Below are 15,236 nucleotides of genomic sequence, written 5' to 3' on the forward strand. Positions count from 1 at the left end.
TTGAAATACTTGATGTAACCATATGGGCTTTGACACTAATTCAAAATCTAAAAATTTATACACAAATGTCCCCAGATATAAGGTAGGAAGACGGTTTAGGTCCCCACTTGTAAACCTGAAATTAGCTCAAAACTTAGGTGTTAAGCTAGAAATAGGACTGATTACTTAAATTTCATTCTGATAATCAATATTTTAACTATGAAATTATAATATACATGAAATTAGATAAATTGTGTTTAATAGAAACCACTTGTCTGTTGAAATACCTAAAACAATCGTATAGAGTTTGACACAAATTCAAAATCTAAGCGTTTGTTAAGAATTCTCCCCAAATATATTGGGAGGAACTCATAGATTTCATCTGCTTGGAATCTTAAACAGCCGTGTTCTGGGTCTTTCTGCGTCAATTAATGGGGGCAGGTGTAGAAGTCGACACTCGTGACGTCATGCATAATGAATATTGACATTAACCTGATATTGACATAGATAGAATCCTGCTCTGAGATTCCCGCGACCTATTAGCACCGAACCCTAATGTAAACAAATTCACTTAGCGTGTGCTGAACGAGTAAACCTTGGGTTTTATATAATTTTTAAGTTTTAATTTATGGAGTTTAAGTTGAGGTTCGTCTTAAGTCAATGCCTAACTTTCTCTTTAAGCTCAATTTTCACCATTCTTAATATTTTTATTTTTTTGTTTTAATGGCTAAACATTTGTTGATAGCAGAAGAAGTTTTTTGTGTAAGAGTATGAGTTATTTAGTGTTTGCGAGAGGAGGATGTATTTTGTTGTTTGATAGATTAGATTCATTTTTTCCTGTGATTTTATTGATTTGAATGGCGAGGAAGGGTTTTTGTAAATAAATTTTTAAACCGTTCTATGGCAACTTATTATGATTATTCTTATATACTCTGATCCAGCATTGGTTATCAGCACTAGCCAAACTAGGTCTCTATGTAACTACGAACAAATATTTTTTTCAGTATAGATAGATTTCACACATGGAGAATTCATACCATTTACACCAGGAGACCGGGCTATCTGGCGGACAAAAACCCGTTTGCTTTTGTCCTCCAGCTAGCCCGTCTTCCTTGTGTAAATGGTATGAATCCTCCATGTGTGAAAACTATCTATACAGAATATCGCGTTTTAAAATCCTAAATATTAGTATTGCTTTCTTCTGTTGGCAGTACGCAAAAACCTACCTCACATAGCGACCTAGCATTGCGCGTACTGACAACCGAAGCTGGAACAGTGTATATATCGCATCAGCTGCCGTCGGAGATAAGGAGTAGAGCGAGGGGTCGGACGTTTTGGATAAAATGTCCGGGATTTCGAAATTCAATTTGATTTCTTCGGGTATCGTTTGATTTAGTCGGATTTTGTTTCATTTCAAGATTCGATAAAATCCCACGGATTTTGTTAGATTTTCCCTGTTATTTCCACGGATTTTGAGATATTTCCTGTGATTTCCTTGGATTCTGAGACTTTTTCTTGGATTTCGTGAATTTTGTAATGGACTTCGCGAATTCTTTACTGATTTTGTGATTTTTTTACTAATTTTTTCATTCTGTTATTTCGTTACCGATTTTGTGATTTCGTTATTTCGTTACTGATATTGTGATTTCGTTACTTCGTTACTGATTTTGTGATTTCGTTACTGATTTCGGTTTTTTTGTTAGATTTCGAAATCAGCGAAATAAGTTTGAATTGTTGCCGGATTTGTGATTTTGTTATTGTTTTCGGATTTCTTAAGTTTGATTTCGTGAATGGCCGACCCCTCGGAGTCGACTATCCTATAGCGAGAAAACAATTTTTCTCACGCGTTTATGATTTCCCAACAAAACGAGAGGAGAGAGTCTTGTCTGGTTGCCATCCATAATCCCTTATGACAGTGCAGATAATGTGGGGGAGAATTATACACCTTCTGTTTTGTTCTGCCAACTACGGTTGGTTCTTTACATGTACATGAAGGAAACAATTGGAAATCGGGTTTGGGGTAGGAGGGGTGTTCAAAGACTGGTAAAAAAGGAGACAGAAGTAGATTACCGTGGCGCGAAAACTTTATTTTTGAATTTCGGCTCTAATTTCCAGAAAATTTATGGTTGAAATGTATTTGTTATTATCTGGGAGAGTTTCTTATTGTGTTTGATAAGGCTAAATATGTTTAAAATTATATTATGGGCTTGTTGAAAAAAATTTAACATATAGTCGTAGCTTTAAGTTCATTTACTTCTGAGGAGAAAATCTGCGTGATGAATTGTAGGCGGATTTATATATAATGACAATACATGAAAGGGACAAAATAGTTCCGATAACAGAGACAGATAGCAACACTTGACGTGGGGCCTTTGGGACTTGGGCTAAATATATTTTTGAAAGTGGACAAGCAAGTTTCACTCTTCGGTTCTCTTTGGGTACATTTTGGGTTTCTCAACCGAAGGTTTACGAATAACTAAACACGTGGACACTGCAGGCTTGTGTTATGTGACTTCAGGGCCGTCGAGAAAGGGGGGCAATTCGGCCATTTTCCCGGGGCCCGCACCTCTTGGAGGCCCTGCCTGGTCTCGACCTTTGTTAATTCTAGTGCATAATGGTTGTAAAAGTATAAGTATAGAACTTATAAAAAATGTTTTTTTTCAACTGAGTTTAAAGGGACTGTAAAGTTGTCAGCGGACCGCTGAATTTGTTTTGAATAAGCACCCTCCCTAAAAATCATTTACATCAACAGCTGATGTAAAACGCGTCAAAGAGGAATTATTTCGTAAATTTAAAGCGGTTCCTAACGCCAGGTTAATTTTTTTGGGAGCCTCCCCAAACAGCGTTTCTCCAATTCCCACTTCCGAGAGTCCGAAATTCCACAGCGTTTGCTAGAAGCAGCGATCGTACCAATAGAAAAGGAGCTGGGATTCAGGGTGAGCCAACATGAGCCAAGATTTTCTACTGGTGCGCGGGCAAAATGGCTGACTATTATTAAAGTCCCATAGAGCCTTCGCCCCCGCTGCCACTCTAGTTGCTACGCCCCTGCTGGGATTGCCTCAATTGTATCATCTGCGGGATAAGGCTCAATAACAAAAAAAAAAGGAAAATTCCTTAACATGGGGCGGGGGGGGGGTGACGTCAATAATGACTTTTCAAAAATAAAAATTCAACGGTCTGCTGACCTTTTTACAGACCCTTTAAACATTGAAAGGCCAAAAAGAGAATAAAGAGTGCTAGTTTTGAAACTTGAGAATTCTCTTAAATTCTTCTCATTCCATTACTCGCCCGTTTTCTCAAAAAGCATGAGTCACTTAAAGTAAAATATAAACGGAGGTTCAAGTTTTGTTTCTCTCGAGAAAAACCCTACACGGAAAACGTCAACATTTTTACAGTGGTTTCTATACTGCGGACAATCGGGCAGGCATAAATATTATTAAATATTTCATAAGCCAATAAGTCATATACCAACAGCTTTCTAATTTTAAAGCTGATTTATGTAACCACGCTTGCGATATTTATAAACTCGCCCCACGTGGCCATAAAAGCCTTGGCTATAACTAAGAATAAACTACACTTTTCCTTAGCTTCAATCATACTTTATTAAACAAACTAATTAAATAATAATTAAATGCCACTTGCATTATATAATTAAAGAACTAAACATAATTACTAATAATAAGGATGAAGTCCAATCCTAGGGCAAAGCCCTTCACTCGAGCGACTACTACATCTTAGTAGTAAAGGAGAACTGACTTTATGTCATAAGCAGACGATGCTTATATAGTACGGGGAAAGGTCAGAGGTAACTCAGTGTGTTAATCCTCTATGTAACCGCACACCCCTGGAGTAGAAACCCAGGAGGTCCCTTGATTATTTCGGGAGGTTACATCCCCCCAGACGACAAGATTTGGACTTCATCGGTAGAAAATTTAAATATATAAATCTTTCAAAGTTAAACATAATAACATAGTAATTAACTTTAAATAATGTAACAGATAGTTAAAAGATTCCAGTTAACTAGCATACTAGGTTAATCATTTAAAGTTATAAATAAATTGACGAAAGCAGGAACTGTAGCATCGGTTGGCTCGTCCTAGCTTTCTCATCCTCGCATGGTAGAATACGTCCAGTCAGATCTGAAGCAGCCGTATCAGACGATATTGTTGAGGAAGTCTCCGCAGATTGGTGGTGCATGCTTCCACCGTTCGTTGAAGAACTTGACTCAGGATCGTCCTCTGTAGGCGTTGATTGCAGACTGTAGTTTCTTCTCTTAAGGGAATGTCCCGTCGAGATAAGCCAAGTACTTAAACTTGCTTCTGAAGAAGTTCAGTATGAGTTGAACATTGTGATCGCAGTGAATTGTTGTAAAGGAAGGTTTTGAGCGACCCTCAGACTCAATAGTGCATGTCACGGCTAGTCCAATCCGTAGTGCGGAACCGCAACGTTACTACCCTAACTTTACTCTAACAACTAATTACTACAAACTCCGATCACACTAAGGCTTAGCATAGCCAAAGCAAAGTTACAATAACCTAGGACCCGTCGGTCCTGGCAAGCTCGCCATTTATGTAACCACGCTTGCGATATTTATAAACTCGCCCCACGTGGCCATAAAAGCGTTGGCTATAACTAAGAATAAACTACACTTTTCCTTAGCTTCAATCATACTTTATTAAACAAACTAATTAAATAATAATTAAATGCCACTTGCATTATATAATTAAAGAACTAAACATAATTACTGATAATAAGGATGAAGTCCAATCCTAGGGCAAAGCCCTTCACTCGAGCGACTACTACATCTTAGTAGTAAAGGAGAACTGACTTTATGTCATAAGCAGACGATGCTTATATAGTACGGGGAAAGGTCAGAGGTAACTCAGTGTGTTAATCCTCTATGTAACCGCACACCCCTGGAGTAGAAACCCAGGAGGTCCCTTGATTATTTCGGGAGGTTACATTATTATGGGTTTAGGAAAAGTAGTCTAATAATAAGTAGTCTAACAACACAACAAGTAGTACGGAGAGCGTCTCAGAGTCGCTCATAAATGGGTTGCTTAATTATAACTCGATATTTTGTGAGATAAAATTAAAGAAACCTAAAGAACTTCTAAACAAATTATCCGTACAAAAACAATAACTCGTAAAAATATGACAAGCTTCGGTCTGGACCTGTTAGACGTAAAATGTTCTGAAATACCATTCACAGCCAAGTTTTAAATAAAATTTTGTTCAGTTCCTTTATATCAGGCATATCTTCACTTGGTTATCTCATTTTTGATGTGCTGTAGAGACGAGACAAAATTTTTTTGTGTATAAAATTCTAAAATATTTATATGAAAATTGGTCGTACATCTGATATCAGAACTTTAACGGTGTAGCAGTTTCAAAGCAAAGCTTTGCGTATATTTGCGCGTTAGTTATTCCGTTAGGATCTCACTTCTTTTCATAGGTATAATTTTTAAAGTGAGAACTAGAAAAATATATCAAGAAATTTCAGTATTTTTAAATTTTTCCTTACTTTATATATATAATGCAAAATAAATCCCAAATTTTATTTTTCTTCGTCTTCTAGAAGTACCTTAGTTTTCATGATCGGACGGCCAGTGAGTGAAACAATGGAAATTTGATTTAAATTATTTATTAAACTATATTAGGTTCAAATTTGTAATTTGGCGATAGAGGTAGGCACAATAAGTTAGTGCAATTTCAGAATTTCACCATTAACCAAAACGAAGATACCAGGGCTTAAAAGTGCCTAAGTAAGGAGTATTTGGAGTGCTTTATGCAAGTGCACGGAATGCTTAAGTTGGTGGACCCGCAGCTCTGAACCCAGATATTTTCCCTCCCAAAGAGTTGGTAAATTTTTCCAGATGCCCGACACATAACCATTCCCGGGGCCCGCAAATCTCTCGACGGCTCTTTGTGACTTTAGAGTCGCGTATAAGTGTCTTCATCGCTATCGACGTTAATCTCTATTGAAAAGGAGAATTAATTGTTGCAACTAATTGGACGAATTATGGGTTTAATATAGCTTCTGGAAGGCTTCTGGTTTGGTCGCATTTATTTTGAAATTCCCTCACAATATGTTAATTTTGGACTAATTACACAAATTTAGTATAATCCTGATTAATTAAAGTGTCGTTTAAATGGAAACTGGTTCCAAGCTTAATTGGAATTATTGCAGACATTTGTGAGATATCAATGTTGGATTAATTACTTTTAGATGGCGAATCATTCTCAAATAAGAAAACAAGGGGTAATTTAATTTTTATCGGTTATGCCAGCTAATCCACCTTTTTCCCTATGGTTGGAAGTTGGGGCTATCTTGGGATTCGTGGAGAGCATTAACGGGAAGAAAATCAAGAAATTCGTCTGTCGTATGCTACAGCTGCAGCCGACAGAGGAATTTCTTCCCGTACCTCTCCTCCACGAATCCCGAGATAAGCCTATGTTCTGGCTATAGGGAATAAGGTGGATCATAAGTTAATATCATGTGTTCGATAAGTATGAAACTTATGCCAGAGACTAACTTAGAGCTATCGAGAACGACGCGAGCATTGAGTGCAGTCCATCTTCCTATTTAGTCTGTGGTAAGCCTTGGACAGAATCTATGACGTTTTACCAGCTTCACTTCAAGACAAGCTCTCAGTTACCAGTGACAAACTTATGGAACATGCTAATGCCCTTATGGTGGATTGAAATTATTAATAAGTAATAATTCGGATTCAAAATAAATTAGGCAAATTGAAGCGTTTAAATAGTTTTTAAAGCCATAATTGATTACTCGAGACTCAATCGCCAATCAATGCCTAGAGATGGAAAGTTCAAACAGAGAACTTCGAACGGTATGAGTCGTAGGATTTAAAATATTTGTAATAAATGCTGGCGCGATGTATCTATTCTGAATAATTGAGGATCCTACCTTTGTTATCTATTATATTTTGACTCTGGAAGGTCTAGAATTACAGCTCTAAATGAATAGACTCAAAGGGTAGAAAAACTTTGTTTCAATCGTATTTAGAAAGTGTGGTTTAAATATTTAATAGACTTCTTTTCAAGTAATTGTTAAAATTACAAGGGAGGTAAATTAAAAGAACTAAGACAATTTTAAAGCAAAATATTTAGTGGTTACAAATAATTTTCTTTTCAAGCCATTTGTTATTTTGAAATATCGATAAATTTAAGAATGAAAACACCGTTATAAAGAAATTTGTTATAAATAAGTAAAACAACGTTAATAAAATACAATGCCATACCAATTCTTCTCGAAGTTTTTGGCAATATCATTCGTATTTAGCTTGTTTAACATCTCTAGTCTTAAATTTATATGTTCTAGCATCATAGAATTAATTAAGGTTTCTTTTATTAGCCTGTAATAACAAAAAGCTTCAATAGTAGGAAAATGTTTAGCGCAATCGCGCTAGTGAAAATTGTTTGCATCTTATAAAACCTCAAAAAAACATGAATGCCTCTAATATAAAATTGCATGCTAAGCTGTGCTAATAACTGTAAACAATTATAAATAGCAATTAGAAAAATGTTTTTTAACTAATTAATTAGCCAATTAGCAATTAGGCATAAAATAATTAAATTCAATGATAAATTAGTCATAAATTTTTAAACCAAAAAAATTACTATTTCAAATTTCTAATTAATTACCTGTATAAATAGGGTCAAAAAAGAAACTGTAAGTAACAAATAACGCCTTAAAAGTGCCCATAGACTTCCTACTCCGCCTTTGGTAATGCATTTAATGTTTTCGATAAAGGGGTATGGAAGCCTAAAATGTATTATTCTCGAGAAATGAGCCAAGCCTCGAAACTTCCGTCATGCTAAATTTAGTTTCATTTCATAATTTTTCTTGCCACTGCTCCTAAAACGGACTCCGGAGTTTTAAATCCATGCGCACTGCTATTAATTCAAGAGGGAAAAATCATGATCGAAATACGGGAGTTACGATTTACGAAAGAGTCATAGTTTTCACTGTGAAACGGAGAGAGAGGAAACAGTGGGTGGGTTAACAATTTTGTTCCCCCCTCGCTACTGGTAGTGGGATGCATTCTCTCTCGTTTAGATGAAACTCGATTTTTTTACTTCAAATCGTCGAAAGAGATTAATTGAAAATCCAATTGGCTAATTAGCCAAAACTAAATCTAATTAATTTTAAAATAGATAAATGCCTTTCCGATGCACACTTATTATAATTATTTCTCAATTAGCTGTAAATTAATTAAAATTCAATTACCATTTTCAATCAGTGAAAAATGCCAATTAATTAGATTTTTAAATAGCTAACTAATTAATTAGCACAGCTCGGATATCTTGTATCTCTTTCCCCCGAGTAAAATCTATGTTTAGCAACTATACTCAGAGTTTGAGCGGTATCTCTTTCCCCGAGTAAAATCTTTGTTTAGCAACTATACTCAGACTTTGAGCGGTATCTCTTTTCCCCGAGTAAAATAATTGTTTAGCAACTATACTCAGAGTTTGAGCGAAATCTCAAGAATTCTCGGTTTGGAAATCATCAATATATTTTTGAAATTAACGTAACCATCGATTCATCATTTTCTGATTTAGGGTAAAAACTGACATACATTTCTCACGTAATTACCTTGATATTTCGGTGCTTCAGGATAGTTGTGAGAGTCAACTAATAGAATAAATGGAAAATTTTCTTTAGTATTTTTTAACACTCAAAAAACTTACAAGTGGGGCCTTCACTGTCATTTCAACAGATACGTGGGGTCTTTTAATCAAAATTTTCAAATTTCATGTATATTATAATTTTATAGCTAAAATATTGATTATCAGAATGAAATTTAAATAATCAGTCCTATTTCTAGCTTAACACTTAAGTTTTGAGCTAATTTCAGGTTTACAAGTGGGGACCTAAACCGTCTTCCAACCTTATATCTGGGGACATTTGTGTATAAATTATTAGATTTTGAATTAGTGTCGAAGCCTATATGGTTCCATAAGGTATTTCATTTTTCACACTCGATAAATTTACAAGTGGGGACCTTCACCGTCATTTCAACAGACAAGTGGGGTCTTTTAAACACACATTTTCTAATTTCATGTATATTTTAATTTTATAGTTTAAATATTGATTATTATAATGAAATTTAAGTAATCGGACCTTTTAAAGGCTTAACACTTAAGTTTTGAGCTAATTTCAGGTTTACAAGTGGGGACCTAAACCGTCTTCCAACCTTATATCTGGGGACATTTGTGTATAAAATATTAGATTTTGAATTAGTGTCGAAGCCTATATGGTTCCATAAGGTATTTCAATTTCATTTTTCAAACTCGATAAATTTACAAGTGGGGACCTTCACTGTCATTTCAACAGACAAGTGGGGTCTTTTAAACACACATTATCAAATTTCATGTATATTATAATTTTATAGTTAAAATATTGATTATCAGAATGAAATTTAAGTAATCAGTCCTATTTTTAGCTTAACACTTAAGTTTTGAGCTAATTTCAGGTTTACAAGTGGGGACCTAAACCGTCTTCCAACCTTATATCTGGGGACATTTGTGTATAAATTATTAGGTTTTGAATTAGTGTCAAGGCCCCTATGGTTCCATCAAGTATTTCAATTTCATTTTTCACACTCGATAAATTTACAAGTGGGGACCTTCACCGTCATTTCAACAGACAAGTGGGGTCTTTTAAACACACATTTTCTAATTTCATGTATATTTTAATTTTATAGTTTAAATATTGATTATTATAATGAAATTTAGGTAATCGGAACTTTTAAAGGCTTAACACTTAAGTTTTGAGCTAATTTCAGGTTTACAAGTGGGGACCTAAACCGTCTTCCAACCTTATATCTGGGGACATTTGTGTATAAATTATTAGATTTTGAATTAGTGTCGAAGCCTATATGGTTCCATCAGGTATTTCAATTTCATTTTTCACACTCGATAAATTTACAAGTGGGGACCTTCACCGTCATTTCAACAGACAAGTGGGGTCTTTTAAACACACATTATCAAATTTCATGTATATTATAATTTTATAGTTTAAATATTGATTATTATAATGAAATTTAGGTAATCGGACCTTTTAAAGGATTAACACTTAAGTTTTGAGCTAATTTCAGGTTTACAAGTGGGGACCTAAACCGTCTTCCAACCTTATATCTGGGGACATTTGTGTATAAATTATTAGGTTTTGAATTAGTGTCAAAGCCTATATGGTTCCATCAAGTATTTCAATTTCATTTTTCACTCTCGATAAATTTACAAGTGGGGACCTTCACAGTCATTTCAACAGACAAGTGGGGTCTTTTAAACACACATTTTCAAATTTCATGTATATTATAATTTTATAGTTAAAATATTGATTACCAGAATGAAATTTAAGTAATCAGTCCTATTTTTAGCTTAACACTTAAGTTTTGAGCTAATTTCAGGTTTACAAGTGGGGACCTAAACCGTCTTCCAACCTTATATCTGGGGACATTTGTGTATAAATTATTAGATTTTGAATTAGTGTCGAAGCCTATATGGTTCCATCAGGTATTTCAATTTCATTTTTCACACTCGATAAATTAACAAGTGGGGACCTTCACTGTCATTTCAACAGACAAATGGGGTCTTTTAAACACACATTATCAAATTTCATGTATATTATAATTTTATAGTTAAAATATTGATTATCAGAATGAAATTTAAGTAATCAGTCCTATTTTTAGCTTAACACTTAAGTTTTGAGCTAATTTCAGGTTTACAAGTGGGGACCTAAACCGTCTTCCAACCTTATATCTGGGTACATTTGTGTATAAATTATTAGGTTTTGAATTAGTGTCAAGGCCCCTATGGTTCCATCAAGTATTTCAATTTCATTTTTCACACTCGATAAATTTACAAGTGGGGACCTTCACCGTCATTTCAACAGACAAGTGGGGTCTTTTAAACACACATTTTCTAATTTCATGTATATTTTAATTTTATAGTTTAAATATTGATTATTATAATGAAATTTAGGTAATCGGAACTTTTAAAGGCTTAACACTTAAGTTTTGAGCTAATTTCAGGTTTACAAGTGGGGACCTAAACCGTCTTCCAACCTTATATCTGGGGACATTTGTGTATAAATTATTAGATTTTGAATTAGTGTCGAAGCCTATATGGTTCCATCAGGTATTTCAATTTCATTTTTCACACTCGATAAATTTACAAGTGGGGACCTTCACCGTCATTTCAACAGACAAGTGGGGTCTTTTAAACACACATTATCAAATTTCATGTATATTATAATTTTATAGTTTAAATATTGATTATTATAATGAAATTTAGGTAATCGGACCTTTTAAAGGATTAACACTTAAGTTTTGAGCTAATTTCAGGTTTACAAGTGGGGACCTAAACCGTCTTCCAACCTTATATCTGGGGACATTTGTGTATAAATTATTAGGTTTTGAATTAGTGTCAAAGCCTATATGGTTCCATCAAGTATTTCAATTTCATTTTTCACTCTCGATAAATTTACAAGTGGGGACCTTCACAGTCATTTCAACAGACAAGTGGGGTCTTTTAAACACACATTTTCAAATTTCATGTATATTATAATTTTATAGTTAAAATATTGATTACCAGAATGAAATTTAAGTAATCAGTCCTATTTTTAGCTTAACACTTAAGTTTTGAGCTAATTTCAGGTTTACAAGTGGGGACCTAAACCGTCTTCCAACCTTATATCTGGGGACATTTGTGTATAAATTATTAGATTTTGAATTAGTGTCGAAGCCTATATGGTTCCATCAGGTATTTCAATTTCATTTTTCACACTCGATAAATTAACAAGTGGGGACCTTCACTGTCATTTCAACAGACAAATGGGGTCTTTTAAACACACATTATCAAATTTCATGTATATTATAATTTTATAGTTAAAATATTGATTATCAGAATGAAATTTAAGTAATCAGTCCTATTTTTAGCTTAACACTTAAGTTTTGAGCTAATTTCAGGTTTACAAGTGGGGACCTAAACCGTCTTCCAACCTTATATCTGGGTACATTTGTGTATAAATTATTAGGTTTTGAATTAGTGTCAAGGCCCCTATGGTTCCATCAAGTATTTCAATTTCATTTTTCACACTCGATAAATTTACAAGTGGGGACCTTCACCGTCATTTCAACAGACAAGTGGGGTCTTTTAAACACACATTTTCTAATTTCATGTATATTTTAATTTTATAGTTTAAATATTGATTATTATAATGAAATTTAGGTAATCGGAACTTTTAAAGGCTTAACACTTAAGTTTTGAGCTAATTTCAGGTTTACAAGTGGGGACCTAAACCGTCTTCCAACCTTATATCTGGGGACATTTGTGTATAAATTATTAGATTTTGAATTAGTGTCGAAGCCTATATGGTTCCATCAGGTATTTCAATTTCATTTTTCACACTCGATAAATTTACAAGTGGGGACCTTCACCGTCATTTCAACAGACAAGTGGGGTCTTTTAAACACACATTATCAAATTTCATGTATATTATAATTTTATAGTTTAAATATTGATTATTATAATGAAATTTAGGTAATCGGACCTTTTAAAGGATTAACACTTAAGTTTTGAGCTAATTTCAGGTTTACAAGTGGGGACCTAAACCGTCTTCCAACCTTATATCTGGGGACATTTGTGTATAAAATATTAGATTTTGAATTAGTGTCGAAGCCTATATGGTTCCATAAGGTATTTCAATTTCATTTTTCAAACTCGATAAATTTACAAGTGGGGACCTTCACTGTCATTTCAACAGACAAGTGGGGTCTTTTAAACACACATTTTCAAATTTCATGTATATTATAATTTTATAGTTAAAATATTGATTATCAGAATGAAATTTAAGTAATCAGTCCTATTTTTAGCTTAACACTTAAGTTTAGAGCTAATTTCAGGTTAACAAGTGGGGACCTAAACCGTCTTCCAACCTTATATCTGGGGACATTTGTGTATAAATTATTAGATTTTGAATTAGTGTCGAAGCCTATATGGTTCCATCAGGTATTTCAATTTCATTTTTCACACTCGATAAATTTACAAGTGGGGACCTTCACCGTCATTTCAACAGACAAGTGGGGTCTTTTAAACACACATTATCAAATTTCATGTATATTATAATTTTATAGTTTAAATATTGATTATTATAATGAAATTTAGGTAATCGGACCTTTTAAAGGATTAACACTTAAGTTTTGAGCTAATTTCAGGTTTACAAGTGGGGACCTAAACCGTCTTCCAACCTTATATCTGGGGACATTTGTGTATAAATTATTAGGTTTTGAATTAGTGTCAAAGCCTATATGGTTCCATCAAGTATTTCAATTTCATTTTTCACACTCAATAAATTTACAAGTGGGGACCTTCACAGTCATTTCAACAGACAAGTGGGGTCTTTTAAACACACATTTTCAAATTTCATGTATATTATAATTTTATAGTTAAAATATTGATTATCAGAATGAAATTTAAGTAATCAGTCCTATTTTTAGCTTAACACTTAAGTTTTGAGCTAATTTCAGGTTTACAAGTGGGGACCTAAACCATCTTCCAACCTTATATCTGGGGACATTTGTGTATAAAATATTAGATTTTGAATTAGTGTCGAAGCCTATATGGTTCCATAAGGTATTTCAATTTCATTTTTCACACTCGATAAATTTACAAGTGGGGACCTTCACTGTCATTTCAACAGACAAGTGGGGTCTTTTAAACACACATTATCAAATTTCATGTATATTATAATTTTATAGTTAAAATATTGATTATCAGAATGAAATTTAAGTAATCAGTCCTATTTTTAGCTTAACACTTAAGTTTTGAGCTAATTTCAGGTTTACAAGTGGGGACCTAAACCGTCTTCCAACCTTATATCTGGGGACATTTGTGTATAAATTATTAGGTTTTGAATTAGTGTCAAAGCCTATATGGTTCCATCAAGTATTTCAATTTCATTTTTCACACTCGATAAATTTACAAGTGGGGACCTTCACCGTCATTTCAACAGACAAGTGGGGTCTTTTAAACACACATTTTCAAATTTCATGTATATTATAATTTTATAGTTAAAATATTGATTATCAGAATGAAATTTAAGTAATCAGTCCTATTTTTAGCTTAACACTTAAGTTTTGAGGTAATTTCAGGTTTACAAGTGGGGACCTAAACCGTCTTCCAACCTTATATCTGGGGACATTTGTGTATAAAATATTAGATTTTGAATTAGTGTCGAAGCCTATATGGTTCCATAAGGTATTTCAATTTCATTTTTCACACTCGATAAATTTACAAGTGGGGACCTTCACTGTCATTTCAACAGACAAGTGGGGTCTTTTAAACACACATTATCAAATTTCATGTATATTATAATTTTATAGTTAAAATATTGATTATCAGAATGAAATTTAAGTAATCAGTCCTATTTTTAGCTTAACACTTAAGTTTTGAGCTAATTTCAGGTTTACAAGTGGGGACCTAAACCGTCTTCCAACCTTATATCTGGGGACATTTGTGTATAAATTATTAGGTTTTGAATTAGTGTCAAGGCCCCTATGGTTCCATCAAGTATTTCAATTTCATTTTTCACACTCGATAAATTTACAAGTGGGGACCTTCACCGTCATTTCAACAGACAAGTGGGGTCTTTTAAACACACATTTTCTAATTTCATGTATATTTTAATTTTATAGTTTAAATATTGATTATTATAATGAAATTTAGGTAATCGGAACTTTTAAAGGCTTAACACTTAAGTTTTGAGCTAATTTCAGGTTTACAAGTGGGGACCTAAACCGTCTTCCAACCTTATATCTGGAGACATTTGTGTATAAATTATTAGATTTTGAATTAGTGTCGAAGCCTATATGGTTCCATCAGGTATTTCAATTTCATTTTTCACACTCGATAAATTAACAAGTGGGGACCTTCACTGTCATTTCAACAGACAAATGGGGTCTTTTAAACACACATTATCAAATTTCATGTATATTATAATTTTATAGTTAAAATATTGATTATCAGAATGAAATTTAAGTAATCAGTCCTATTTTTAGCTTAACACTTAAGTTTTGAGCTAATTTCAGGTTTACAAGTGGGGACCTAAACCGTCTTCCAACCTTATATCTGGGGACATTTGTGTATAAATTATTAGGTTTTGAATTAGTGTCAAAGCCTATATGGTTCCATCAAGTATTTCAATTTCATTTTTCACACTCGATAAATTTACA

The sequence above is a fragment of the Phalangium opilio genome, unplaced genomic scaffold (genome assembly GCF_054372755.1).
Source record: "Phalangium opilio isolate 3A_F unplaced genomic scaffold, DU_Popi_V2 ptg000019l_1, whole genome shotgun sequence".
Taxonomy (NCBI): Eukaryota; Metazoa; Arthropoda; class Arachnida; order Opiliones; family Phalangiidae; genus Phalangium; species Phalangium opilio.